The 26702-nt window shown below is 36.1% G+C and overlaps 1 pseudogene; it reads right to left on the reverse strand.

Annotated features, from left to right (window-relative positions):
• LOC139182585 (zinc finger protein 124 pseudogene) overlaps positions 1 to 26208 on the reverse strand; it is a 90096-nt pseudogene extending 63888 nt beyond the window's left edge.
• Positions 26209 to 26702: the final 494 nt, after the last annotated feature.

Here is a 26702-nt window from a genome sequence, read left to right on the forward strand (position 1 = left end):
GGACTTAGCATTGCTATGCATGACAGGCCAGTCTTAGTGACACCAGAAATAGGCTTATTCATATTAGTATTGAAACTCTAACCATTTATTTTGGTACTGCTGGAACTGACATAGAATGTTGTATCAAAAAGTTCAGGTAAGAGGCATACATTACTGAGACTGATTTTGGAATCTCTCTACATGTATGTGTGTGCACTCAGTCACTCAGTCATGTCTGACTCTTTGTGACTCCATGGACTGCAGTCTGCCAGACTCCTCTGTCCATGGAATTTTTCAGGCAGGAAACTAGAGTGCGTTGCCGTATCTGTAAATGCCTTGAAATGTTTAGATAATAGCAAGTAGTTTTATTTAACAAAATAGTTTCCCTGAATTACATGAATTCTCTAAAATAACTGCTAATTATTTGTCTGATTTATTTTTACATATTTTTCTTTTTCAAGCTAGATTTTTAGTGCTTATTTCCTAATATTTTTTACTAATGTTTTCTAATGAATAAAATTATCATAGTGAAATCTGAAATATAGTAATTTCTTTAAATAATCATTTAAGCTATCAGTTTATTGTATTACTAATAAAAAAGATGAATATAGTCTTTGAAAAACATGCACTGTAGCTTTTTTCATTTCAAGGGGATGAATTGATTCTGTATACAATTTCATTTTCCTTGATCCCTTCTTAGATTAATGTTTCCAAAAGTAGTAACCCTGTTCAGCATGCATTCTATAAGCTTAGAATATGCTTGTTCAAATCAAAGTTCTCTTGAAAAATCAATGCTGCCTTTGTTGGTGAGCATTTATAAATGGAGATGTTTTCTGTGTTTGGAAAGTTCTACTCTCATCCCTTTTTTCTGCATATTTTAAGGTTTACAACAGTTTGCCAGAAGAAATGATTGGATTTTTAGTGTTTATAGAACTCCAAGTAGGGAATCATCTTTTGTTTTTATTGGTCACCTACAGTTTCTGAGGGCTTCCCTGCTGGCTAAGATGGTAAAGAATCTGCCTGCAAAGCGGCAGACCCAGGTTCGATCCCTGGGTTGGGAAGATCCCCTGGAGAAGGATATGGCACCCCATTCCAGTACTCATGCCTGGAGAATCCCAAGGACAGAGGAGCCTGGTAGGCTGCAGTCCATGGGGTCATGAAGAGTCAGACACAACTGAGCGACTTCACTTTCACTTACAGTTTCTGAAGAGTTTTGAACAGGAACTCTTATTTGCTCACCTAAGGATAGCTTTTCTAGTTGTTGAGAAACATTCTTGTAGTTGATGAATTGAACTGCAATTATTTTCTGGCTTTTAATTACTTCCTAAATCTGCTGTGTTCATTTTGCAAGAGTGAGTGTTAACCCACTGAAGCATAGTTAATTGTGGGCTTGTAGATTCAATGATATTTGGATGTTTCACTTGGAAGCATGAATACTCTGTATACCACTCAAATGACCACATTCTGTTTGCCTTACAAGTGTGACTGTGACACTCTGTAGGATGTTTTGTTTCTGTGCAAAGGAGCTATAAATTGACAAAGTAAGTAGTCTTCTGATTCCAGTAGTTAAATGTTGTTCTCTAATGGATTTTACTTGTCACTTTTAATACTTTTTAGTGTTTGTCTGCATTTCATTAGAATGGCTTTATCATTCAGATTGCCCTCCTGTTGGTTAATTTTAAAGATTTAATGGTTTATCTTCAAACTATGGCAATCCCTCAAAAATATAATAGAAAGGTATTTAGATTCTTCAGGGACTTTTTAAACTTGATTGCTTTTCCAACCCATTTTTCCTCTTTACATTTTTGCAAATAAAGTATTTTACATTTTCTACATGTCCTGAGCAAGCTTCTATTTTAATCTTCCATGACTTAATCTACTGACTAAATATGAGATAGTTGGTAAGGCAGTGAGGGGAGAGTCTGTTATCATTTCCTGTTCTGCTTGCCTGATATGATTTGATTTTTTTTTTTTTAACTTACAAGCAATAAGCTTTCACTGTGCAGATTCAGGTACTGACAAAAATATTTGTAAGCCTTTTCAGGGTCTAGCAATAACACTGAAGTGAATTTGTAAAAAATGACTTATTATGTGTTTCATGATGCAAAAATGTGATATTCAGCTGTTATTTATTCTATTAGAGAGCACTTTTTATCATGCATATGATCTCCTGTATATGAAAATGACAATTCACATCCAAATATGTATCTTGAGATCGTATCTCATTCTTCTGTAGCTAGTGCATTTACCACATAGCCATTTTATAAGGTATACTCTAATTAGTAATTTATGGTGTTTGGTTGGTGGGAACAATTAATTGATATAAGACTAATATGAAAGATAAGAAAATGCAAAAAGTTTTGGTATTAGACATAAGATAGACTCTCTAGACCCTTTCATACTTAATAAATTGGGGTAAAATTACCCTATCTTAGTTGCAAGTACAATGGAATTATTTAACAGTCCTATCTGGCAAAGGTTATATGATGTTGAACCATGCAGCAGATGGTAGAATTACAGAATGCAACATTTCATGGGTGCTTTTGGAAAGTTTGCTGAAGTGAGATCTAGTACATGACTTTTATTACAAGTTAGTTCTGCCTGGAAGCTTGTGTATAAGTAATTTGTCAATATAGTTATAATGGAAATCTGTCTTTGTATAAAATGGAATCCATGCCAAATTATACTCTTTAGTGTTCAGAGCATAGATACTTGAAAATGAAAGGAAGCATAATTTTCAAAGAACTCAGTGTATTTATTGATTTTTTAGAATGCATCAGTGAAGTGACAAGACAAAATTGATGTATGCTCAAAGGTTTAAATGGATTTCATTTTTTTGGTAATGTAACTGAGAGGTTTAATGCATAAGTGTGAAAATGGACAAGACAGTCATTATTTTCAATTTTTGATTTCCCCTCATTTAAGTTTGCAGTTGTGCCAAAATGATATTCATCTCAATTATTGTATGTTTTCTGATTAAAAAAAAAAAAAAGGTCCACATTTTAAGCAGTTAATATGACCATTAAGCTTGAAAATCCCGGAAGTCATTTCAAATCCTTTAAGTGACTAGGTAGATAAGAAATAAATAAAGATCAACATTAATTTTAAAAATATAGCATTAATGTAAAAAGAGTAAATATTAAAATTAATTGAATGTACAAGCACAGTTGCTCACTTAAATAGTTTAAGTATATACTTAAAGTTTTTATTCACATATTTCAACACATCATATATTTAATTCTAGCTTTTAGTATCTGTTGATTTTTAAATCTTAAAATATACTTAACTAAAAATTTTTGACTGTGGAACCCATTGGCCATGAGGATTTACCCTAAAGTGTTCCACTTATGTTTGTCTTATATGTAATACAAATAATTGGGTGATTGATTCCATTTCCCATTTTTTTCCTTTTCCCAAATCTTTTATTGTATTATTCTCATTACCTACTACAAGAATATATATTGTGTGCTGGGCAGAGTGCTCTCTTCTTGGCCACAACCAAAAAGAGATTGTAGAGGCGATGGCCATGTTCAGTTAGAAAATCTTTCACAGTAAAAATCTCTCAGCAATCATATGGCTGTGATCTATACAGCACTTATATTGTGGCAGGCCCTTTTCTAGGTGTTTTTATGTATTAACTTATTTAATTTCCACCACTACTCTACAAGATAGGCATGTTCGATACTATGGACAAGAGAGTAAGTTTTCCCTGGATCCATGCAGTTTCTAAGAATTAGAGATAGCATTACAATTCATCAGGATGACTTGAGAAGCTGCTTTTCTATCAGTGTTCTGTGGCTTATGTGTTTTATGTTTTGGTAATTATTCATATTAAAGCATGATAAATAAGGTCAAACAGACAGGGGGAGATATCTGAAAACTAGATCAATCAGACACTAAAAGGGAAATATGAAAAGGGAAATAACTAAATACTAAAAGGGAAATAACAAGTAAAATACAAATTCTAAGAGGGAAATAACAAGTAAAACATTTTCCATTCATGAAGACATAAAAAATACAGAATGGCAATAGGAGTCCGTAATGGATCCTAAACTATTAAAAAGTTTAGGCTATATGGTAGTCCCTTACAATTCATTACAAGCTATTGTTTACCTATGACGTGTTCTTGCTGGCTTTTAGTAGAGCAAAGAGATACAATCTGAGTTAGACCCATGGGTAAAGTTCTCAGGCAATGTGGATTCAACTGACACTTTCCCTTGGGTCCTGCACTTGCCTTTACTTTTTCTTCAGAATGGCCTAGATAATACTTGCACACTTCTGCATCCTGGAGACAGGTTAGCTCCTGCCTCAAATGTTGCTTTTGATGTTGGGAAGCAAAACCCTACTGTGGCCTATGCCTCCAGTTTCTAGGTTTCCTTGTTGCCTTGAACCAGCTCCACTCAATCTGAACATACTGGGATTTAGCACCATGTGGAGGTAAAGCTTAACAACGGAAGATGGTAGCTAGCAGTTATTTTCTCTCTCCTCCTAAGCTACTCTTCAAAGATGCAGCTATTATTACAATGCCTCTCTGAAGAGGTCTGGTGGGACTGAGCCATCAGCCTCCTCTAGAGCAATACCCATGTAATGCTTCATGCAGTGGCCATCAAGAATTTTCCTTAACTGATGTTTATTGTTATTTTATATAGTAAAATGTATTTCTCAGCTCAGTGCTAACTCTTGAACAGGAATTCTACAATGTTAAAATTACTATTCTTTTGCTGTAACAAGATACAATGTTTTATTGTGATTGTTAGTTGTGATTATTAGTTGCCTAAAAATGCGCTGTGCTTAGATACATATCACTGTATCTTGGGAAACATTTTCTCACTTCTCTGGATAGGTGTCTATGGAATCACACACTTAAGTATGTAGAGTTTTTATTTGTATTCTGCTATGACAGCAAATAATGTCTGAAAGATTTCCTAAAAGTAAAAGTGAGTGGTACTTTAAATCAAGTATTTTTATTTTAAAATGCTTTATAAGAGGTAGAGGAAAAACTCTTTTTATTTATTGTACATATGCAAAATGCGTGTACACACATATCAATGCACACACACACACACCCAATACACTTGCCTATTCCAAAGGCAGAAACACCTTCAAATAAAACATCTAAATATGTTGCAATATAAATATTCAAATAGAACTAAATTCAATTCATTCTCAGGTCACTGTAATTTTAATTTGATACTATGTACTTGCAAATGTGCAGGTGGCAAGTGCATATTCAAAATGCAGCTGTTTTATTTTCTGCTAATTTTACTTTCTAAAGACATTTCATGTACTGATTCTTTTTTTTTTTAATTTTATTTTATTTTTAAACTTTACAATATTGTATTAGTTTTGCCAAATATCGAAATGAATCCACCACAGGTATACCACCGTTCCCCATCCTGAACCCTCCTCCCTCCTCCCTCCCCTACCCTCCCTCTGGGTCGTCCCAGTGCACCAGCCCCAAGCATCCAGTACCGTGCATCGAACCTGGACTGGCGACTCATTTCATACATGATATTATACATGTTTCAATGCTATTCTCCCAAATCTCCCCACCCTCTCCCTCTCCCACAGAGTCCATAAGACTGATCTATACATCGGTGTCTCTTTTGCTGTCTCATATACAGGGTTATTGTCACCATCTTTCTAAATTCCATATATATGCGTTAGTATACTGTATTGGTGTTTTTCTTTCTGCCTTACTTCACTCTGTATAATAGGCTCCAGTTTCATCCACCTCATTAGAACTGATTCAAACGTATTCTTTTTAATGGCTGAGTAATACTCCATTGTGTATATGTACCACTGCTTTCTTATCCATTCATCTGCTGATGGGCATCTAGGTTGCTTCCATGTCCTGGCTATTATAAACAGTGCTGCGATGAACATTGGGGTACATGTGTCTCTTTCCCTTCTGGTTTCCTCAGTGTGTATGCCCAGCAGTGGGATTGCTGGATCATAAGGCAGTTCTATTTCCAGTTTTTTAAGGAATCTCCACACTGTTCTCCATAGTGGCTGTACTAGTTTGCATTCCCACCAACAGTGTAAGAGAGTTCCCTTTTCCATGTACTGATTCTTAAGGAAAATTACACTGAATAATCCTCAGCGAGACAGTATTTACCTAGAATGGATTCTAGGCTGAACTATCTGGAATCTATGAGGAAGAACCTTCCAGAGATCTATATATTTGGATTGGTTAGAAAAAAATTACGAGGCCTGAGTTTTTTCTCAGATTTTTAAAGTAGTTGTTAAATTTAGAGAAAGTAAAACAAATACAGTTAGTCATTATAACTGTGAAACACAAAAAGAAACTGAAAGCATATTCTGAGCTTTAAATATCTAGTGGGCAACTGGGCTTTCTCTTCTTATCATTAATTAGTGGTGGATAATTGATTGCATTCATGCCTTATATATTAACTTTTTCTCATCAAAATTTCAATATCCAAGCAGGAAGAGAATGAAATGTCCACATGATAAAATTTCTGTTTTGTTCATTTCTATAGCTCTAGCTTATAGAAGGCTTCCTTGCATATAGTAAGTGTTCAATAAATATTTGTGGCCTGAATAAATATGAAAATAAAAATGTTAGAAAGATATAAGAAGAGATTAAATGTATCAGGGGATAGTGATTGATACTCAGGGTTTTCAAAATGTGATTATTTTCTTTCTCTTTATCTCCTAAATGAATAGTAAAAATGTTTAGCATATAGGAAAGAAGGGTTATCAAAAAAGGTTGACAAAGTAAATTTAAACCAAATCATTGTATATAAGTGTAGTTTTAGTTTCTTGACTACTTCTGTATAATCAGTTGCCTCATGATGATTATAAGAGTATAAAGGTAGGAAAATAGAACATTCAGCATTACTGACTACTTTATCAAGAAAACCTATCTGGTTATTTGGGAATGTTGGACTGCTCTGCTACTGCTAAGTCACTTTAGTTGTATCGACTCTGTGTGACTCCATAGACGTCAGCCCCCCCAGGCTCCCACGCCCCTGGGATTCTCCAGGCAAGAACACTAGAGTGGGTTGCCATTTCCTTCTCCAATGCATGAAAGTGAAAAGTGCAAGGGAAGTCGCTCAGTCGTGTCCAAATCTTAGCGACCCCATGGACCACAGCCTACCAGGCTCCTCCATCCATGGGATTTTCCAGGCAAGAGTACTGGAGTGGGGTGCCATTGCCTTCTCAGTTCCCCATAATACAAAGGACCTCCATAATATGACCTCTTATAATGTAAAGGCTTTTCTATACCTCCTTTACCCTTCATAAAATTCAAAGATACTATGCTGATCTTAAAGAGTTTTGTGATTTATTTTGGTAGACTGAATACAAACACATGCATACATGTGTAAGGCAGAGACATGCACACTTATATGCGCATGATATTAAGGCACCAAAAACATTTAATAAACAATTAATAAGCACAGACTGAGTCAAATGCAAAAATGCTGAGGGAACACATGTGTCATTCAGAATAAAAGACAGCAAGTAACACTTTTGAGGAAAGTTTGGACATGCATTGAGCAGCAAAGAGCAGATTTACTTATTACTTTTATCTAATTTTCATTATATCCTTCATTTTATCTTTTTATGAATTCTACTTCATTTTTATCAAAACAGTTTGGAGCAAGGCTAAAATTGTATGGGTTTAGGGTTGTCAATCACCTTGGGTAATGTCAGTAAGGGAAAGTAAAGCAATTAAAGTCTTTCAAATTAGCTAACTTAGATGTAAATTAGATGCAAATCACATCATTTTAAAGAGAAACCAACAATTTTCTTTCAAACATGGTAGGGTAGTTAGTCGCTCAGTTATGTCTGACTCTTTGCAACCCATGGACTATAGCCCACCAGGCTCCTCTGTCCATGGAATTCTCAAGGCAAAAATACTAGAGTGGGTTGCCATGCTCTTCTCCAGGGGATCTTCCCAACCAGGGATCGAATCCAGGTTTCCTGCATTAGCAGGCTGATTCTCTACCGACTGAGCCACAGGAAAGCCAAACATGGTAAGACCTGACTAAAACAGTAACAGTAGTAATAACAGGTTTCACCTTTACTGTAAGGCAAATGGTTTATTATTTTATAAAAATCTTCCACCAGATTTGCCTTAGTTTGGGGGGATGAATAATCTCACAGCTGTGAGTAAATACATCTCAGTAAAAACAGATCACAGATAAGTAGCCTCAAACTAAAAGTATGTACAAAAAATAAAATATGACACAGTCTTATTTACTGAAAGAGAATAAACACTTGGTTCCTAGGACTTTGAATATATTTTGCCAGGAGCAATGGTACATAGTAGTAATGAGCTGGCTTGTGGCTTCACTTCCACTCCGTGGCCTCTTCTTCTTTTCCCTGAAACCACCCACCAAGATTCTGTGCCTTCCTATGGCACACTATCTGCTCAGGGCTTCCCACACAGGGTTTCAGTAAATGAGTGAAACTGTGAGTTCCAGGCATTTTGTGTTTATTTCCTTTTCCTTCATCAACATGTGCCTGTTCAGAATCTTATGTTCTACCTGCTTGGGTGGTCAGTCTCTACATAGAGTATGTGCAATTGTTAGAGACAGAAAAATTCTCTGTTCTCCCTATTTATTCATGTTATATGGACTTTAAATATTTATTTTATACTTTGGGTTATGTTCCAATATTTATTTTGTTGCTCAGACTTTTCCAGTTTTGACCATTGGGAGCTCTTTCCGTTGTTTCTTTAGCCCCTTTACATACTTCCATTCTTGTCATTATTTTCCCTGCTGTTTCAGTTGAAAGAGCCTAGAAGCAATGGCACATCAGTAGCAATGAGTATACCTAACATTTACATCTTGGTTTTTAATATGTGCATACTAACCCATGCAAGGGCTTACCTGGTGGCTCAGACAGTGAAAAATCTTCCTGCAATGCAGGAGACCCAGGTTTAATCCCTGGGTCAGGAACTTCCCCTGGAGAAGGGAACGGCTATCCACTCCACTGTTCTTACCTATAAAATTCCATGGGCAGAGAAGCCTCATGGGCTGCAGTCCATGGAGTCACAAAGAGTCTAGATCTATAAATTTTTATGTGTAACCACAGATATCTATACTAGACTAAAAAGGGGTTCATTCTGTTCTCTCCAACTTTGACCTATGACCACCTGAATCCTCGCTTTCTCTTATTTGTCTATGATCTCCCACTCTGACTGTAAGAAAACTGACTCTAACCCATTTACTTACTTTTCCAGTATACATGAAAAGTAGTTTCAGAACTATTACCTCTATCACCGTGCGGAATAAGTTCTTCAACTAAAGTACAGTGCTGTGTACAAGTCCCCTTGCCTCTAGTCTTGAGGACCCCTCTCATTTCTAAAGTTAGTCAGGGCAGCACACTCCCCCTCTATTCTTGAAGTGAGATTGTTTCATAATTTGAAATATAGTGAAATTATTTTATCACATTCCATTCTAGAAACCCCTCAAACTTCTAAATGATTTTTTAAGTCTTAAAATTTAAAGTTAGCTTGTTGTGCCTTAGTCTATGAGTACTGACAACTACATAGCTTCATTATTGACCCCTACAGTGTCAGACAGAACAGTTGCAACCACCCTAAAATTTCCCAATATTCTATTATATACTTGAAATTGCTAAGAGAGTAGATCTTTAATGTTCTCAGTAAACACACACACACACACACACACACAATGTGAAGTGTTGAATGTGTTAAGTAAACTTTTGTGGTAATGCAAATTCAATTTATACAACCAGGGAAGCCCAAGAATACTGGAGTGGTTAACCTATACTTTCTCCTGAGGATCTTCCTGACCCAGAAGTTGAACCAGGGTATCCTACATTGCAGGCAGATTGTTTACCAGCTGAGCTACCAGGTATACACACACACACACACACACACACACACATATATATATATATGTACCAGCTGTAGAAGCCCAACTTATACAACATTATGTGTTGATTATATCTCAGTAAAGCTGGGGGGGGGGGAAACCCAAAACACGTCTGACCTCATTTAAAATATGTCATACTTTAATATTTTTGTAATAACCTAAAATGTAGAAGAATCTGAAAATGGATGGTGTGAGTATGTTCAGGTAATTTTTATAACAAGGAAAAACAAGGAATTTTGATGCATTTGCACCTGAGGTGCAGTTATTTATAGACTCTGACAATGGGCACATTCCTCCATTCCTACAATGTAGTTCTTATTAATAGTAAAAGCTTGTTTATACATTTTGAGTCTGTACCTGTTTTCCAAAACATAAATGATGATTGCACTTTTATATCAATTTCAGTATGAGTTGAATTCTTTATTTTGCTTATACAAGATTGGTGCTGTTAAAATTCACGTTAAAAAGTCAGTGCCTATGACAACAGACCTAAAAAAATAATTTGACTTGTACTCACAGGATATGATTCAATTTAATCTGATTGAAAACATTTAAAGGAGAGCAGCAATACTCTTTGTTTCAGAGTTAAGTCTCTAGAAATATCTATAATGGACTACATTTTTCGTAAATGGAAAAGCTAAAAGGTAAGCATTCCAAAAAATATAAACATGAAAATTCTTATAAACTTCTATTGTCACAATACAATATGTTCTATTATTTATGGTTGTACAAGAGACAGTTGTGCCAAAATGAGAGTATATATTGAAAGGTATATGTGGGTCTTGCCTGATGTTAGACCAATGATTATACAGACATGCACAAGTATGAAACAAAATTCAGTGTAAATCATCATTTTTCATAATCAGTGATAAGCTTACAAAAGTTTAAGTATATGCTATGGGAAAGCAAGAAAACTGTTTCAAGATCTGTATAAAATTAAATTATACTACAGAAGTTAGCAAATGGGATCTCCAACATGTTAAAATTTGATACACAATACATTTGTATTTTTTTTCTTTCAAGTTTTTTAACTCTTTAAAAATATATACAAAAATGTTTTTGGTTGAACTTCTGCAGCTCTCCTAGAGCTTCCTGTAGGGCTTATTAAAAATCCATCCCTGCAGAGCCCAGTTTGAAAAATCAATATCCCAGCAAATAAGAAATGTATTAATCTAAGGCTTGACCAGATAAATAAGTATCAAAACTGAACACCAGGAAGAAGTATGACAGGTCTGGAGATACAGGCAAGGATGAGACAAGTCTGATAGGCAGAAAGGAACCATGGACATACAGTTGTCCAAGGAGCACTCAATGGGAACATTGATCACGTGGCAGGTGTTGACCAGTAGTTCTTATCAAATGCTCCTTTTCCTTGGAGTTGCCTAGAGCCTTCTTTGGTTGCCTTTTGTGGTCTTTTTTGACCCAAAGTAACCTATACATTGTAGTATGAGAAGTAATATGTTTGCTGCTATTGCTGCCAAATTGTTTCTTTGGTGAGTGTTGTTTTTGTTTGTTTGTTTGTTTGTTTTTCAGTTCCTGATTTTAAAATAATTTAGTCTGAAAGATAAGTATGGAATTTCAGAAAGATGTCTTAATTTTTTCTGTACCCCTTAAAAATGAGATTATCTATTTCATTTGTATTTTTGAATGCAGGTTTCCTATTGCACTCCTCTTCAAAGTAATTTTTATCATACATGTAGGTTTTCTGAGTTGATTAGCTACTTTTAATCTAGATGGCTGACAAACAGATCCACTTATAGGGTACTACATGTATATAAAAGGAAATCAAGTTGAAATTATACCACGAAATTGGGTATTTTATTCAGCTGCAGACAGTCCCAGCAGACACTTCCTCAGATTCTCCTGTCATCCTCATGCATGCAGTGTTGAATTATTCCCACCTTACATTTCATCCCTGGCATCATTGATCCTTAATCTTTGCTTATCATGAAAGTCGTTTCAGTTGCAAAGACCAACATCCTCAAAGCCTCACAGATTGCTTCCAGCTAAATCCTATATTCAAGTTCATGCTGAGTCCCCAACCGAAATTAATGGGAAACGTGCAGCTGCATCTCCAGGTGGACCTCATCTTCCCTTGCTCCCTTTAGTCCTCCTCACTTGCCTTTTAACCATTTGAAGGGTTGTTGTGACTGCTTCAGAGCAAAGCACACACTCTGTTGCAATGACTTTCTTGCTGGCTTATTTCACTTGAAGGCTGAATTTTCTTGTACTTGGGCCACAGATCAATTTCGGCAGTGTGGATGTTTGTAATACACATAAATGAGTTGGATGAAAGCAGTGAAACAAAATTTCTGAGTCTGCAAATGAAGCTGGAATTGGAAGCAGAGGAAATAATGAAGGGCAATGAAACCTGATTCAAGGAGAAGAAAGTTTGAGTGTGAGTACTAAGAGGCACTCAATCAACTTAAATGATGACAAGTATTAAATAATTTAGGCGAAAAGAACCAAGCTGGAGACTATCAGTTAAATAGAAGAATGTATCAGCATAAACCAATAAGTATATGGTTTGAAAGTTATTATAGAAAATCACAAAAGCTTTCAACTCAAAACCTAACAAGAAATCAATAGAAACATAATAACAGTTTATATTTTGGAAGCAATAGGATCCCCATCACTGTTGCAGAAACCAGTGATCAAGAAACCAAACACCACACTCAGAGAGTTGGTGAACTCAAGTTTATTACAGAGGCAGGCCCAGAGGAGTTAACACTCCAAGCTCTGAGCCTGGAACAAAGTGGTTACAAAGTTTTTATAGACAGACTATAACGGGCAACACTAGCTTCTAATAGGCTGGTTTAAACAAAGGGTTTTTGTGAAGGGAACAGCAGTCAAGATGGGGAAGGGTATGCCTGACCTTTACAGGGACAGGCATGATTAAGCAGGTTTGCAGGGGCTGGGAAATTGTGAAGAACAGGACAAGGGTGAGTGAGATAAGCTCCAGTTCCTATTATTGTAAGTCCCCACTTTCTGAGACTACAGTGACCTACATGATCCAGACTTTGCAAGGAGCAAGCTGAGTTACAGAGGCAGAACAAGCAGGAGGTTATGTAAAATTGTAACTTTTCCTTTTCATCATGACAATTAAAAAATTATAATTCAGAACCTTGATTATATAATTGTAGAAATATTCTCATTTACATAAATTTGTGAAGGACTTTATTGAGTTGGACATCTCACAAACTTGCAAACTCTGATTTATCTTATGATGAAGTTTCTTGAAGGAAATTTTGTTTTATTGCAAATGAACCACCCCCTTTTTGCATAAACTGTTTATAAAACTTTTCAGTAAAATTATCTGCTTTGATAAAGTTGTGATTGCCTCATCATATCATTGAGCTGTCATATACTTGGCATTTTAAAAAAATTCCAAAGTTCCATAATAATGTAATAATTATATTTAATGCTGATAGTGTACTAGCTTGGACAATGACTCAAAAACTTCACATTTTACATATATTATCAAGTATAATCTTTTACAAAAAATCCTTTGAAGTAGGATCAATGAACAATTTATATCTCAATTTTAAATCTGGGATGGGGGGGTTAAGGGAGGCTGAGATGTAAGTTGTCTAAGATCATACACAGTAAGAAAGGGAGCCTAGGTTCAAGCCCTGGATTACCTTCAAAATGCATGTTCTTCATCACCATGCTATCCTTACAAATTCTGTGCAAAGCAAAAAGCATTGTAGTAAGTTTTGCTAATGAAGAAACTGAGGTACAGAGTAGTTATCTTAATGTGCCCATTAATGCGGCCATCTTAATGTGGCCATTCAGTGGCTCTGCACTCAAATCCCAGTTGTCTAACTTTGAATTTCATGCTCTTCCTATACCACATATGCTTTCTATACTCCCCAAACTCTTACCTTTCCACCTTTGGGTACAAAACAGAATGACAGAGAAAAGCCCATGATTCTAGACTGTAAACTGCCAGGATGTTATAATTTCAATAAATAATTGTTTACTTGCTCAGATACCTGTTCTAAGTCCATTGAAATTTGCATTTTTACCCATGGCCATAATGAGCATAGATAAACCAATCCTTCTGAAAGCTTTAATCATAAATACCTTAATCAACTTTTCCCTATAGTAAAATTTGAATTTAGCTGAAATATTTTCTTAAATGAAATGCCTGGATTCTATCAGTGCATTCAGGACATGTGGAAATATAGTAACTGAGACAGTTATTAATAAACACCTTGTGTTATATCAGTTTTTTTTCTAAACTGAGTGTTTTGTTCAGAAATATGCTAAGAACAAAACAATAGACTAGCTAGATACTGTGATGAACTTTGTATTGGAAATCCTTGAGGACACCCCCAGAAAGTGAGATCATAGAGCTAAGACCTGTGAAGTACCTGCTCTTATGCTACATCATAACTTTATATCCTTTCTTTGAAGTGATGATCTAACGATTGCTGTGCAAGAAAAAAAGGTAAAAGGGAGAATAGAATGCAAATTATTTTCCCCAAAATGTTAAATTACATGTCCTAATGTCTTATATATATGGAGACGTGTTTTGAAATCTCCCTGTTCCCTGGGAAAGGAGCAGCCTCGAAGAAATAGACTCAGTCCTAGGGACTGGGACAAGACATAGTGAAAGAAAAATGGTATTCAGATGTGACAAACACAAGGAGCTGGAGGTTTAGGCAGAGATGGGCATCATGGGTATCAAACCTATAAAATGGAAGTGCTGTAGGTGGTGGATTGGAGTAGTGATCACGAGTTCAGGGCCAAATCATCTCCATGGTTTTCTTGTGGAGAGATCTCTGCCTGGGGGAAAATGCTCAGTAGGGTTTGGACTGGGATTTTGAGGTAAGACATCAACTGCCAAGAATAAGGCACACCTCTAGTTTTAGAAGTGTTAGTGAAGTTATAAAGACGAAAGTCAGACTCAGAGATGCAAAGCTGAAGCAGGTTGGGTATAGTAACTCGGTGGTGTGATATCTGAACCAAACTATCTGCAGAGATGACCCCATGGCAATCCCAAGACACTTGTACAAAAGTGTTGTTACTCTTTTTTTTTTTTTTTTTCAATCTTGGAGAGGCTTCAACCTTTGTATGTTGACTCATATAGCACAGTTTAAAGAAGGTAAATTTTGAAACCTGTAATCCAGGTGGAGGGTAAAAGTATGCATTTAAATCACCTCAGATTAATTTAACTAGTGTATGAAGCACATGTATTTTACCAACATATTTTTTCTCAGGAAAATGACAGCAATAAACCATATTGTCAAGGTAGTTTCAAGGTTATATACCATGTGTATGATATATGTATATCAGGCTTATATTGATATTAGATACATATTTTACCTCTGTTTCATCAAAAACTTTCAAATGTAATTTATATCAAGCTACTGCTGGAAATAAAGGAACCCATTCTTTTTATTTTAATCATTTTTCTTCAAACTAGAATTCATTAATGGAATACAAAAAGCAATACAATTTCAGAATGAAATCCTTTAATGTAGCAGTTTTAGTGCATACGAACACTCCAAAGCATCTCATTTCCTCACAGTCACTACAGCAAAACTCAATAATCTGTATTCATTATATACACTAGCTCCTCCAGCAGGCAAGCTTAGCTTTGAGCTATTTGCATGGTGTGCAGATTGCCAATTTGGCACGGTTGGCATTCACACAGACAGGTCAGAAGTGAGTATTTTGCATTATCAGATATATTTCATTCATGACAATATTGCTATCCTCAAACTCTTCACAGTAATCTGCATTCATTAAACTTAGTGTGATGTTAGAGGTGAACATAAATAGCTACCCCTCTTAAAATATACAATCATATCTATTTATAATGATCAAATATCTCAATTATTTTTCACTTTTAAAACTATAAAGCAAATTAGCTCACATTTATAAAAGGAGCAAAAATTTCAATTTCCTGTAAGAGGAAAGTTGACTATACAAAAAGTTGACTAATTTTGTATGTAGAATCAGAAGTAATTCATTTTAAATAACTAGTGTGTACACAATGCAAAAATTATATTGCTTTTTACATTTAATTTTTGGATAATGCTATCAATTTATTTAAAAGAACTTCTAAATGAAATATAAGTTGCAAGAGGGCAGAGGTGGTGTCAGTCTTAGCGTCTACTTTATATGTAGTACCTAGCATGGAGTTCAGCATGTGAAGGCCCTCAGGACACACTTGCTGAAGCATGAATTCAAAGCAAATTTAATAGATTTATGACATATAATTTAACATTACATTTTTGTTTTCTCAGTGGACAGCTGTTAAAAACATACCCATTTATCATGAGGTTTCTGCGACACTTTATGTAATTATTTAAACTCTTGGGAACTAGTCTTTATACTATAGCAGCTCTAAGGATGTTTAGTATTATGTGCTACTTTTTCAGTGTTTTAAATCAAGTGACACAGCAAGATGCTCATAGTCTATGGCTCTATACCACTCAATTTAGCATTCAGAAGTTAGAGAAGTAAAATTCAGTATTTTAGAATACATAGGAATAGAACAAGAAAATACAAAACGCTTTTAAGGTAAGATATATGATATAAGCTAAAAGGAGGGATGGGCAAGTGACCATGAATGAATGCTTTTGGAGGCTAGCTGGAGGCAGAGAGTTCATGTAGGGAGAAACAGGAGAGTTAGATGAGAAAAGTGGAGACTCTTAACTGAGAGGTTTGACTATCAGACTTCTAAATGAATAATTGGTAATACAATTAAAGCTATTTTGAATCCCAGTGAAGAGAAATAAAATAAGACAAAAAAAATATATTTTACAAAAGTCCATTACTTCTACCAAGATGTGCTGGAAAGTGGGGAGACCAGGTAGAATGTTATTGTGGCAATGCAGACATGAGGTTTAAAAAAGCCTGGACTGAGATGTGGTAGGAAAAATTTATGAGTGAAAAGGCAATTCAGTGCTATGTTTTATAAAATGGAAAGAGGACCAGTTAAATATGGAGGAAGGACTAGAATAGGGGGAACAAAAGATAGATCAGTTCTCTAAGCAGGAGATGGTAACATCATTGCAGGCAGGCGATGTCACTGAATATACTTTGGACACCAGAAGTTTTATTTTGGAGATGAATACTTTGGTTTGGAGCTAAAGGCATTTGATGACTGTGATTCCTACTGGAAGTGTTCACCAGAAATTGTAAATATCATTATGGAACTCAGATAAAGAACATATTCTGAGATGGAGCTATAGTTGTTAAAAGCTTGGTTATTAAAGTAAAATGAAGAAAATGGGTAAATTTTCAAGAATGCAGTCCAAATGAAAAATTAACCTGCTAGTTTTAAATATTAGCTAACATATAAACAATTTTTATTTATAATTAGTGTCATAAGCTGCAGTAATTTCTAATTCTTTTAATACTGAGGATCACTTTTTATCATCATGCATGATGAGAGTTAAGTTATTTTCTTAATATGTGAAAATATACTGATGAACTATAAATTCAGTGATGTTTTACTTGAAAATTTATATTAATCATTACCACTAAGTATATCTACCACTAAGTATATTTGGAATATTTTTGTATATTATGAGATATCTATGGTAGAGTGGCATGTGAAATATAAGTTGATAAGCTTTTCCCAGACTTTCTGTTACAGTCACTGAGACTCCCTTGTTAACAGGGGAAGATTCCTAGTGCCTTAGGAAGAATCCATAGCTGAAAACGTTTTACATTTTTAAGATTCTGAGTTTTAAAGATAGAGATTTTCAATTGATTAAGGGATGTGCATGAATAGATAAGGGCTTCCCTTGTGGCTCGGATGGTAAAGAATCTGCCTGCAGTGCAGGAGACCTGGATTTGATCCCTGGGTCAGGAAGATCCCTTGGAAAAGCGGATGGCAAGCAACTCCAGTATTCTTGACTGGAGATTTCCATGGACAGAGGAGCCTGGTGGGCTAGAGTCCATGGGGTTGCAATGAGTTACACATGACTGAGTGACCAACCTTTTGGGTTTGTCTGTGTGTGTATGTGTGCATAGATAAAGCCAGAATTTGTCTTGCTGTTAGACAAGATTTTTGACTCTGGCAAATAGATGGGGAAACAATGGAAACAGTAACAGACTTTATTTTCTCGGTGGCTAAGACAGTAAAGAATCTGCCTGCAATGCAGGAGACCCGGGTTTAATCCCTGGATCAGGAAGATCTTCTGGAGTAGGGAATGGCAATCCACTCAAGTATTCTTTCCTGCAGTATCCCATGGACAGAGGAGCCTGGCTCCATGGGGCTGCAAAGAGTCAGACATGACTGAGCGACTAACACTACCACTACAGTAAAATCACTGCAGATGGTGACTGCAGCCATGAAATTAAAAGATGCTTACTCCTTAGAAGAAAAGTTATGACCAACCTAAATAGCATATTAAAAAGCAGAAACATTACTTTATTGACAAAGGTCTGTCTAGTAAAAGCTATGGTTTCTCCCGTAGCCATGTACGCATGTGGGAGCTAGACCAGAAGGAAGGCTGAGTGCCTAAGAATTGATGCTTTTGAACTGTGATGTTGGAGAAGACTCTTGAGAGTCCCTTGGACTGCAAGGAGATCATCCAGTCAATCCTAAAGAAAATCAGTCCTGAATATTCATTGGAAAGACTGATTCTCAAGCTGAAACTCCAGTACTTTAGGCACCTGATGCGAAGAACTGACTCGTAGGAAAAGACCCTGATGCTGGGGCAGGAGGAGAAGGGGACGAGATGAGATGAGATTAAATAGTTGGATGGCATCACCGACTTGATGGACATGAGTTTGAGCAGACTCTGGGAGTTGGTGATGGACAGGGAAGCCTGGCGTGCTGTAGTCCATGGAGTTGCCAAGAGTCAGATATGACTGAGTGACTAAACTGAAGCTTCCAGTAATGTGTATGCTGTTGATCCAGATGATACTTGAGTTAACAAGGGACTGAGCAGTGGTGCTCAACCCCAGTGTAACCCTCAGGGTTGAGAACACAGGTCTATAATCCAAAGAGTTGGACATGCTTGCACAGCTGAACTGAACTGAGGCTAGAGAGAACTGGGGGTAGAATGGTTAATTTGGGGAAGAAGAAAGGTGCAATGTGTGCATATATTCACATGCACTCTGTGCCGTCTCCCATGAACCTGGGGTGAGGGATTCCCTTGCAATTGTGAGAACATGGCAGAACTGTGTCCTACATCTCAGACTTAATCTAAACAAAATGGACAAGTGGAGTGGGCCATTGACAACTTTCAAAAGCTCTCAGCAATTACCAAGTGGCATAGGAGGTAACCTGTACTCAGGAGGTAACCAGAACTCATCTCCTGAATTGAAATGGGAGCAAGAGTGGATGCTCCCAGGAAGTCTCCTGATTTGGGTGAAGAACAAGACTTCAACAAGTTGTGGCATGGGTCACCTGTCTGGGGCTAGAGAAGGAAACATCTCAATCTTCTAGGACTGTCACAACCAGGAAGTCAGTTATCAGAAGGAAAAAAAAGCAAACATGAATCATCTGAACAATAATTAATAATATAATGAATATTTTTTCTTTTCAACAGTTTCTTAGGAAAACCACGTTTATTTCTCTATGATCAACTACCATCCTATATCCATATGGGTGCACAAGTCTTTACATGGCTGTAGCAATGACACATCTATTTTATGCTTTCTGTTGCTGGCCATATTATAAGCAATTTCAATACAAAAACAAAACCTTTATCATTATGATTTGGTATGACTGCATGGAACAAATCACAAGTGTCCCAAATAACGAGAGGTGACAGCATAACCATAACAACTTGGTGTTTCTTGTTTGCTTGTCTCAACAACTAACGCAATGTAGAATATAAATTTTCTATATGAAAAAGAGGAATGTAGGCATAAACAATTTGTGATTAAAATAGATTAATCATTTCCTCCCATTCACCTATTAGTGAGCATAAGTTATGATATAATAAAAGTAGTTAGTTGTTTTATTTTCTTCTTTTTCCATCCACAGAGAGCTGGGATGGGTGGCTTGTATCTCAGACAGAAAGTGCAGAGAGAAGAGCACTGACTTGACTATTGATCTTTCAAGGGATTCTCAGGGAGAGAAGAAGTAAAAGTTGTCATGGGGTCAGTGGTTTCTAAAGAAAGATGAGGCATGAGATAAGAGAAAGATGGCTGATCATCACCACAAACAATAAGGAAGTAAAACATTTCAAGAAAGAAATATCTTCAATACCTTTTATGTTACAGAATACAGAACTTACCTCAAAAGTGACTCACATTTTAAAACTTTCCCCTATTCTAGAATGATTTCACTTCTTTTAAGTAATCTTACAGGTCCTCTCTGGAATGAGGGTCATGCTTACTTGGAAATGCAGGGACAGTGCAGCAGACAGCTCACAGAAGGTCAAGGAGGATGATTCTATCAGATGTGGAAAGATCTAGGTCAATAGTGACCTTTTAGAAAACCACGTCTGTAGAGAGCCTGGCAGAAGACAAATTACAGGGGTTAAGTAAGAAATTCTTGAAGGGAGGAGAGAAATGGCTGAAAATCAAGATATGTGCCCACAATAAAGTGGTTGGTAAAAGGGCAAATGTTAGGATAACTTATGTAAAATGTATGCTGGAAAGGAAGACTCCAATAGAGAGATAGTGCTTTAAAATCCTAGAGGGAGAGAAGAAAAAGAGCTCCTGATTTGCTGTTACATTTAAACTGTAGATCTATTTAATAAATAAATGTTTTCCTGCAGAGTTGTGTCATAGTGTAGGAGAAAAAAATGTCCAGCTAATAGTTATCATCTATTCATAAGCAAAAAGTAAATCGTGTTGGGGTATAATTAGTAAGAGAGCATCAATAAAGGAAAAAAATATTTTTAATCACTAATAGTCCTGGAATAAATCATGCATTAGGTATAATTACTGGAAGAATACTTAGATCTTTGCAAGTAATTTGACAGCATGATTCTATTTAATTTACCGACCTATTTTAAATGAAAACATGATGCTTGTGATGTATTTTATTATCTATTTATTGTAACAGCACATTGAAGTGAGAATAAAACTATTGTGAGATAGCAAAGGACTGCCTGTGCTCCTAAAGAGTTGTGATAGTAGTCAAAATGTTCTAACTTTATTAAAGTTTCTATCATTTTAATTTATTTGAAATTAAATCTCTCTTTCTTTAATGGGAAAGGCCATTTCTGCAAGTCATTTTATAGTCTGTCAGCTGTCCCAGTGCTGGTTGCTGATCTGGTAGAATCTGAGCCATGACACAGTCCCTTGGACTCAGCACCAGAAACCATTGAATTTTGTCATCCTTTTGCCTTCTGATTTTATCTTCATTGCCACTTCCCTTCCACAGACTCTTATTGTCACATCTTTGCATCACTGTTGGAGTCAGGGGTCAATCTCATGACGCATCTTTTTTTTAATTCTCTTTTAAAATCTAATACCTAGTTGGTCTTAAGCACATCTGTAATCACTTTTACTCTCTTTTTCAAAAAACCAATAGCACCCCTGAACTTCTCCTTTGTTATCAGTTATTCATTTTCTTCTCTTATCTAGCAGATGAAACATTATATTTTGCCACTCTGCCCCTAGAGAGAATTATATGTTCACCATTGCATAAGTCATTCTTCTCATGTGGTATGCTTAATTTACATGTGGAAATTAAATGTATGCTTATTTGAACAAAATTCTGTTCTGGATCCTAATAATTATAAAGATGGCTCTGCAACAGGGAAAAGACAAACATCTATCACATTTGCCTTTGAGGAGCACACCCATGTGGTGTAGCCAGCAGGTGACAAACCAATGGCTTCAACATTAGAATTCAGAAGAAGAGCACAGAAATGCAAAGACAAGTTAATGTTTCAGAAGAATAAGCTAGTGGGTGAGTTGCTAGGTACAGGTGGGTAGTTGAGTCGGGGGTGTCCCAAGCAAATAAAATAGCACAACAGAAATGTCATACCATTTAGTGCGTTCACAAAGTTGTAATTAGTTCGCTATTGCCAGATGATAAAAGATAGTATGGGTTAAATAGTGAGCAAGTGGGCAGGACCTAAATGACTTGAAACAGTGAAATACCATAATACATTTTTCAGTGTTGAAGCAAACAGTTGGAAGCAGTGTGGAGGATGTACTCAAGTTGAATGAACTGAAGGCAAGTTGACTAGATGGAGGGCTATGACAGCAAGACAGCTGAGCTATAATGTGGCTCTGGACGGAGGGGGTACCAGCATGCATGGACAAGTTTAAGAAAAAACTCTGCTTTTCCTTTAAGTTGATTGACTTTATATTTTAGAGTAGTTTTAGGTTTGCAGAGGAATTTAACAGAAAGTGCTGAGATTTCCATATACTTGCTCCACTGACACTTCAATTTTCTCTATCATAAACGTCTTGTATTACGGTGGTACTTTTGCCACCACTGATGAATGATGCATTGATGCATTATTAACTCCAGTCCATAGTTTACATTAGTGTTCACTCTTTGTGTTATACAGTTTTATGGGATCAACTGTGAATCAGTGGGGACCAACTGTGAATCAATGTAAATCAACAAGAATTCACAATACCATGTCTACCAATACACTATGATAACAGAATAATTTCTCTTCCTTAAATATATCCTGTGTTTACAGATTCATCCCCCACCTCACTAACTCCAAGGAAACCACTGATCTTTTTACTTTTTTACCTTTTGTCATTAAGTTGAATCATACAGTATGTAATCTTTTCAGACTGCCTTCTCTAAGTTAGCAATATGCTTTAAGGTTTCTCTATGTTTTTTGTGGCTTGATAGCTCATTTCTTTTTATTGTGTATAATCTATTATATGAGTTTGCCTTAGTTTGCTATCTATTCACATACAGAAAGACATCTTGGTTACTTCCAATTTTTGGCAATTATGGATAAAACTGTTGTAAATACCAAAGTATAGTGTTTTATGTGTGGACATAAGTTTTTAACTCATTTTAATAAATACCAAGAAGTGTGATTGCTGGATAATTTAGTCAGGGTATGCCTAGTTTTCAAGAAACTACAAACTGTCTTCCGAAGTAGCTGTACCATATTTGATTCCCATTAACAATGAGTCCCTTGGACTGCAAGGAGATCCAATCAGTCCATCACCCAGATCAGTCCTGGGTGTTCTTTGGAAGGAATGATGCTACAGCTGAAACTCCAGTCCTTTGGCCACCTCATGAGTTGACTCATTGGAAAAGACTCTGATGCTGGGAGGGATTGGGGGCAGGAGGAGAAGGGGATGACAGAGGATGAGATGGCTGGATGGCATCACCGACTTGATGGATGTGAATCTGAGTGAGCACCGGGAGTTGGCGATGGACAGGGAGGCCTGGCATGCTGCAATTCATGGGGTTGCAAAGAGACACGACTGAGCGACTGAACTGACTGAACTGAACTGGACAACAGTTCCTGTTGCTCCATAACTTTGACAGCATTCCGTGTGTGTTTGGGGTTTCTACCATTCTAACAGGTGTATAGTAGTATCTCGTTTTAATTTGTAGTTCCCTAATGACATATAATATTGAACATATCTTCATATGCTTATTTACCATCTATATATCTTTTTTTTAATTTAATTTTTTAACTTTACAATATTGTATTGGTTTTGCCATATATCAACATGAATCCACCACAGGTATACACGTGTTCTCCATCCTGAACCCTCCTCCCTCCCTGTACCATCCCTCTGGGTCGTCCCAGTGCACCAGCCCCAAGCATCCAGTATCCTGCATCGAAACTGGACTGGCAATTCATTTCTTATATGATATTATACAGGTTTCAATGCCATTCTCCCAAATCATCCCACCCTCTCCCTCTCCCACAGAGTCCAAAAGACTGTTCTATAATCTGTGTCTCTTTTGCTGTCTCATATACAGGGTTATTGTTACCATCTTTCTAAATTCCATATATATGCATTAGTATACTGTATTGGTGTTTTTCTTTCTGGCTTTCTTCACTCTGTATAATAGGCTCCAGTTTCATCCACCTCGTTAGAACTGATTCAAATGTATTCTTTTTAATGGCTGAGTAATACTCCATTGTGTATATGTACCACTGCTTTCTTATCCATTCATCTGCTGATGGACCTCTAGGTTGCTTCCGTGTCCTGGCTATTATAAACAGTGCTGCAATGAACATTGGGGTACACGTGTCTCTCTCAGTTCTGGTTTCCTCGGTGTGTATGTCCAGCAGTGGGATTGCTGGATCATAAGGCAGTTCTATTTCCAGTTTTTTAAGGAATCTCCACACTGTTCTCCATAGTGGCTGTACTAGTTTGCATTCCCACCAACAGTGGAAGAGGGTTCCCTTTTCTCCACACCCTCTCCAGCATTTATAGCTTGTAGACTTTTGGATCGCAGCCATTCTGACTGGCATGAAATGGTACCTCATAGTGGTTTTGATTTGCATTTCTCTGATAATGAATGATTTTGAGCATCTTTTCATGTGTTAGCCATCTGTATGTCTTCTTTGGAGAAATGTCTATTTAGTTCTTTGGCCCATTTTTTGATTGGGTCATTTATTTTTCTGGAATTGAGCTGTAGGAGTTGCTTGTACATTTTTGAGATTAGTTGTTTGTCATTGCTTTATTTGCTATTATTTTCTCCCATTCTGAAGGCTGTCTTTTCACCTTGCTTATAGTTTCCTTTGTTGTGCAGAAGCTTTTAAGTTTAATTAGGTCCCATTTGTTTATTTTTGCTTTTATTTCCAATATTCTTAACAAGCTATCTGTTCAAATTTTTTCATCACTTTTTAATTGGGTTGTTTCTTCCATATTGTTGAGTTTTAATAGTTATTCATATATTTTGAATGGGTGTGTTTAGTAGATGTGTTTGAAAATATTTTCTCCTAGTTTATATCTGTGCATTCATTTCTTGACACTGTCTTTGCACAGCAGAGATTTTTAATTTTAATAAAATCCTACTTTTAAAGTTTTTCTTTCAAGGATCATCCTTTTAGTATTGTATCTAAAAACTATTTACCTGTACAACTATGTGAAACCACTGAATTGTACACTTAAAAGTCGTTAAAATATCAGGCTTTATGTCATGTACATTTTCACACACACACACAAGGGCACATATACACAAATTCATTTTCATACCCAAGATCACCAAGCTTTTCACCTATATAATCTTCTACAAGTTTGAAAGTTTTACATTTCACACTTAGGTCTATGATCTACTTGAGTTAATGGTTGTGAAAGGTATAAAGTCAATGTGCAGATTCACTTTGTTGTCTGTGGATGTCTTCTTTTTCCAGCACAATTTGTTGAGAAGACTATCCTTTCTCTACGAAATTGCCTTTGCCCTTTCATCAAATATTTGTTGGTTCTATTCCTGTAGGTCTATTTCAAGGCTCTCTATTCTGTTCCATTGACATATTTCTTTATCCTTTGTTCAATACCACACTTTCTTGATCACTCTATCCTTGTCCTTAGTCTTAAGGTTGAGCAATGTTAGTCCTCCTTTTTACAAAAAGTCCTTCTTTTTCTTTAATAATGCGATGCTTACTCCAGGTGTTCTGCTTTTTCATACAATCTTTAGAATCAGTTTATAAATAAACACAAAGTAACCACTAGAATTTTGATTGTAAACATGTTGAAAATATAGGTCAAATTGGAAATAACTGACATCTTAATAATATTAACAATTTTGTAAATTGCTATGAACATTGCAATGTTAAGTTGTTCAGTGCTTATTTTAAATGGAGAGTAAAAACACAGGAATTTAGGGATCACTTTCAGATCTTTGATTGGGTCTTGTCAGTGAGTTGGGCATAAGGTTTTGATGTGATAATGATGAACTGGATATTGACTATTTAGAATTTGAATTTCTACATGAAAAATCAGAGACATACAACCAAGATGCAATCAAACAAAATGATCTGGAATACTGGGGCTGGTTGGGATATAAAGATTTGGAAATCTTCAGCATACCTATAATTGAACCCATGGGTATGCATGATATTGCCTAGGGAGAATAGATGATGTGAAAAGAGATGTAAAAACATGTTAGAATATATAAAAAGTTGAGGGTATATATAAGAAAGGAACCCAGAAAGGAACCACTGTGAAAATGCCAGAGGTGAAATGAAATAAAACAATAAACAGTAGAAAAAATTGCTTTGGAAGCTACAAGAGAAAAGAATTTAAAGAAAGCAACATCCCAGTAGTGCCAAATGTAATAAAATAGCATGAAGAGTAAAAGTGAGAAAGTTATATAACTCACGAATATGAATTAATAGAGCCATGAATGTAGACGACTCATTAAAAAATGCTTATCCTGAGAGAGAGAGCACTGTAATTAAGGATGGAGGAGCCTAGGGAGAATTATAGTAATCATCGTTACTATTGTCACCATTAGCATCATTGTCGTCATCGTCGTCATCTAGCCGGTATAAATTGAAGTGCCTTTATATATTGAGGGCAAAGAACTAGTAGAAGCCTGGGGGGTGAGATAGAAGGATGTTTTCCCAAAGTGATGAATAGGAATGTGATTCCAATCACAAATGCAGAAATTAACCTGGACAAGGAATTTTCTCTCAAACAATTAAGAAAGTGAATAGAGAAATGATCAAATGACAGAAAACTTGATGTTTGGGCCCTAGAAAAAAGGGAATATAAATTCCAAGTGTTTAATAATCATTTTCAAAAGTTAATACAGATTTTTTTCCTCTGATCCTGAATAAATATTCAAGAAAATATTCAACTAACTTACCTCCAATGTCCTACTTTAAAACTTAGCATTGATTTGTTGGAAGCAGAAATTTTTGACTCCTTCTTCCTGACTTTGTGCAAAATATACAGATAAAATTGAGACACGAGTCAAGAAGGCAGCTCCTCACGCTCTCTCTCATTCCTGAGAGTAAGGACAAGGCAGCA

Source organism: Bos indicus, chromosome 4, assembly GCF_029378745.1.
Source record: "Bos indicus isolate NIAB-ARS_2022 breed Sahiwal x Tharparkar chromosome 4, NIAB-ARS_B.indTharparkar_mat_pri_1.0, whole genome shotgun sequence".
Taxonomy (NCBI): Eukaryota; Metazoa; Chordata; class Mammalia; order Artiodactyla; family Bovidae; genus Bos; species Bos indicus.